This window comes from Pygocentrus nattereri, chromosome 7 (genome assembly GCF_015220715.1).
Source record: "Pygocentrus nattereri isolate fPygNat1 chromosome 7, fPygNat1.pri, whole genome shotgun sequence".
Lineage (NCBI taxonomy): Eukaryota > Metazoa > Chordata > Actinopteri > Characiformes > Serrasalmidae > Pygocentrus > Pygocentrus nattereri.
In genome coordinates this window covers 46,880,680-46,885,467 of record NC_051217.1, presented here as the reverse complement: position 1 = coordinate 46,885,467, position 4,788 = coordinate 46,880,680, and positions in this window count along the sequence as shown.

The following is a 4,788-nucleotide window of genomic DNA, read 5'->3' as shown; positions in this document are numbered from 1 at the left end:
CTCTGAGTTATTCAGTACCTGCTCTGAGTTATTCAGTACCTGCTCTGAGTTATTCAGTACCTACTCTGAGTTATTCAGTATGTATTATGAATTATTCAGTACATACTCTGAATTATTCAGTATCTATTATGAATTATTCAGTATGTATTATGAATTATTCAGTATGTATTATGAATTATTCTATAACCAGGATAAAACACCGTCTCTGCCACTGAATTAACTACTAAGACAGTTTATTTTCCTTCTGCCGTGTCAAAGATTCATCTGCTAATATTTAAAGTGAAGATCCTGGAATACTGAAGTTTTAAAAGTTATGAAACAGAAAAGTTAATTAGACATGAGTTTGAATATTTTCATTCATTTTCAAAGCATTTGATAAAAACATTTCCATACATTTATTTTCACATGGTATATTTTTATGTGTAATATTTCCCCATTCGGTTTAAAATATACAACATCATTTCCAAAAATGTTGGGACGCTGTGCAGAATGTAAATAAAAACAGGATGCAGTGATGTGTAAATCATGTGAACCATATTTTTAAAGGAAAATATTACAAAGACAACAAATCAAATGTTGAAACTGAAAATTTTCATTATTTTTAAAAATTATTTAACAACACTTTCCAACAACAACACTTTCCAAAAAAGTTGGGACGGGTCTGTTCACCGCTGCGTCCATCACCTCTTCTTTAACGTCACTCTGTCAGCGTCTGGGAACTGAGGAGACGCTGCTGCAGCTCTGACAGTGAAATGTTTACTCGCTCTTGCTTTATACAGGATTTCAGCTGCTCAACATTTCAGGGGCTCATTTGACGTATTTTTCATTTCATACTGTGCCAGATGTTTTCAGTGGTGACCGGTCTGGACTGCAGGCAGGTCAGTTTAGCACCCGGACTCTTAATATGGAGCAGTGCTGCTGTAATACGTGCAGAATGTGGTTTGACATCATCCTGCTGAAATAATCAAGGCCTTCCCTGAAAAAGACGTCGTCTGGACGGCAGCAGATGTTGATAAAACATGTTTATATCATTCAGCTTTAATGGGGCCTTCACAGATGAGCAGGTCACCCAGGCCATGAGCACTAATGCCCCCTAAACCATCATGAATACTGGCTTTAGAACTGAGCACTGATAACAAGCTGAGGGGTCTTCAGCCCGGAGGACACAGTGTCCATGATTTCCTAAAGAATTTCAAATGCTGATTCGTCGGACCGCCGGACACGTTTCCACTACCACTCAGTCCATTTTAAATGAGCTCAGGCCCAGAGAAGGTGGCAGCGTTTCTGGATCCTGTTTATATTTGGGTTCTTCTTTGTGTTTTAGAGTTTAACAGCGTTTGTGGATGCAGTGATGAACTGTGTTCACAGTCAGTGGTTTTCAGAAGTGTTTCTGAGCCCATGCAGTGATTTCCACTACAGAACCATGTCTGTTTTTAATGCAGTGCTGCCTGAGGGCCCAAAGATCACGGCCAGCAGATACTGGTGGTCAGCCTCGTCCCTCACAGACAGAGATTTCTCCAGATTCTCTGAGTCTTTAATGATATTCTGCACCGTAGACGATGGAAAGCAGAAGCTCTTTGCTGTTTTATGTTGAGGAACGTTCTTCTTGAGTTGTTGCTCTATTTGATGGTCCAGTCTTTCACAGAGTGGTGACCCCTCCTCCTCTTTACTTCTGAAAGACTCCGCCTCTCTGAGATGCTCTTTATACCCAGTCATGTTACTGACCTGCTGCCAATCAACCACCAGGTGTTTTATTAGCATCACACAACTTTACCAGCCGTTTGTTCCCCCGTCCCAACTTTTTAGGAACATGTTGTTGGCATCAAATTCAAAATGGGAAAATATAAAAAAAAAAACAATAAAATTTTACATCTTGTCTCTGTACTATGTTTGGAAAAATATAGGGTTTTAATGATTTCACATCACTGCATCATTGTTTATTGTTTGTATTCGGCACAGCGTCCCAACTTTTTTGGAAATGGGGTTGTATGTGGTTAATACGACGATATTTTCTGGAATATTTTTTAGCGTTTGGACACATAAGAACGCATATCCGTGTCGTTTTTAACATGAGAGATGGAGTTTAACTCTAGTCCTTATTAAAGTGCAGCAGGATTAAAGCTCCACAAGCCATTTTCCTCACTGTCAGCAGTTCAACCACCAAACTCACACAGACGCACGGAATAACGAACACACCACACTAGCTTTCCTTTCCGGGTTTCCTCCTGAGAAGGTCTGGTGTGTGGAGGGCATCATGGGTCTGTTACTGCGCCTGGGGCCCAAGCTGTGGTGCTACACGCCCCTCTGAGAACGAGCTGCCAGGGTTCTGACGTGCGGGTGTCCTGTTTGTCTGTCTGGGCTGTGTGATGCATGTTTTGTGGAGTCAGTGTGTATTTTGGAGAAAGGCCGTCAGCTCCGGTCCCGTGGGCCGATCCCAGACGCAGCAGCGTGGAGGAGGACAGGCCTGTAATCCGGACGTGGAGTGAGCGTGTCCACGCTGTAATTCACACGTGGCCGCCGTCTCGTGGTGTGCAGGGTAAACATGTGACGTGTGAAGTGCAGCAGGTGGGAAGAGCCGTCCGGAAGGAAGAATTCGGCGACTATAAAAGCACAAATATTTCCTGTAACGTCACACGACCACGTTTAATATCATAATAACGCGTCTCCGACTGGCCGAGTCATGCGTCATCCCGCCGTCACTGTCATGCCCAAATTAGGAGCTGGCTTTCTGAGTGGAGGTTATGGACCGTTAAAGGTGCAGTCAATGATTCTAACCCCCAAATTCATGGACGCGCATTGCTGGCAAACTTGTTTTATAGGTCTTCGTGGCCATAAAACTCACAGACATTAGCAAATGGGACAAAACACTACTGACCTGTTGGTTCTAGGAAGCAGCAGAAATAAATGAATGTTGCCCAGACACAGAGCAGCCTCCTCATCCATTTTCATGCTGTTCTACTCTTCACGAAGCTGAATTTTCTCGTCCCACCTTAAATGACACAGCAGTTACATTCAGGTGTCTCAGCTTCTTGTTCGAATTTTCCCGTTCCACCTTAAATGGTGCAGCAGTTGTGTTCAGGTGTCTCAGTTTCTTGATCAAATTGTCTAGTTCCACCTTAAATTGTGCAGCTGCTACATTCAGGTACCTCAGCTTCTCGTTCGAATTTTCCACCTTAAATGGTGCAGCGTTTGCATTCAGACTGCTACACGATTTAAGGTGGAACTAAGCCTCGTCAGTTCTCTCCACAGCTGAAACGCCCTGACCTGATCTAAGACCTTCTGTGGACCAGCATCGGATTCATTCCTGTGCGCAAACATAACAGTAGCACACCTGCTGTACCGTTTAAGGTGGAACGTGAAAATTTGACAGAATGGATGAGGCACCTGATTGTAACTGTAGCACCATTTAAGGTGGAACTGAACAATTTAACCAAGAAGATGAGGATGCACCTGACTGTAACTGTAGCAGAGCGCCTGTAGAGACGCCTCTGTAATATCGTCCGGGTTTCTCAGACACTAGGGGGCGCTCCCGAGTCCAAAATGAATGGGTTCATATGGAGTCTTTGAGTAAAACCATAGTTTATATAAATGCTGAAACATTTTTAATGTAAAAGAATTCATATTAATAAAGAATAAATATTATTAATAAAGGAAAGTTCTGGGTGATTAGAAACTATTTTAACTGTTTAATTAGCCACTGGGTTCCATTCATTGAGGACTCGCTCGCGGGCGCCCCCTGCTGTTCAGCAGTCCTTTTGTTGATATATCAGGGGAAATAGGAAGCGGCCAGGCTCCTCAGAAACCAGCTCTGACTTCAGCACCATTTAAGGTGGACCTGAAAAATTCCAATAAGAAGCTGAGGCACCTGTAATGTGTCCCTACAGCGTTTATGAAGTTTTATGGCCCGGTGTCGTTCGTCTTGGCGATGTGCGTTCATGACTTTGAGGGCGGAGCAGCTGAAGGAGCACGATTCTCCGGAATCGCTGACTGCACCTTTAACAGCCCATAGACTCAGACCAGCTCCGCCCGAGCGCGACCGGGTCAGGCGGAGGCCTTACTATGGGACCGAACGTGGTCGTGTGCGGTTTTGGACTCTGGAAGTTTAACTGCACAAGTCTGCCAAGCCCCGTGTCGCCCTAGCAACGTGAGTCCAACGCGCCTCCTAATCCAGAACCGCTCCGTTTAGACGTCTGTGCTGATCAGTGCAGGATGACCCGGTGGGTCAAACGCTGCGCACGATCGGAGAGGTACAGCAGACCCGCTGTGGGTTTGAAGGGGAATTCCACCAATATTTCCAAATTTCTGCATAATTAGACGGTTGAGATAAACAAAGTCGTTCAAAGTGGTTTAGTGTGAGGAACTTGCCAAGGGGTGTATCATAAAGAGAGAGAGAGACAGGGAGAGAGACAGGGAGAGAGAGAGACAGAGAGAGAGAGAGAGACAGAGAGAGAGACAGAGAGAGAGAGAGAGACAGAGAGAGAGAGAGAGAGAGAGAGAGAGAGAGACAGGGAGAGAGAGAGAGAGAACTGTATTTCTCTTTCTCTCTCTCTCTCTCTCTCTCTCTCTCTCTCTTTTCCTGCGGGGGAGGGGGCATGCCCGTCCGCTGCTCTCCTGCTCTCTGATTGGCTGCTCGGCTCTTCTCCGCGAGTTCGGCTCTCTCTCTCTCTCTCTCTTTTCCTGCGGGGGAGGGGGCATGCCCGTCCGCTGCTCTCCTGCTCTCTGATTGGCTGCTCGGCTCTTCTCCGCGAGCTCGGCTCTGCTTAAATACCCAATCAGTGAGAGCGTCGT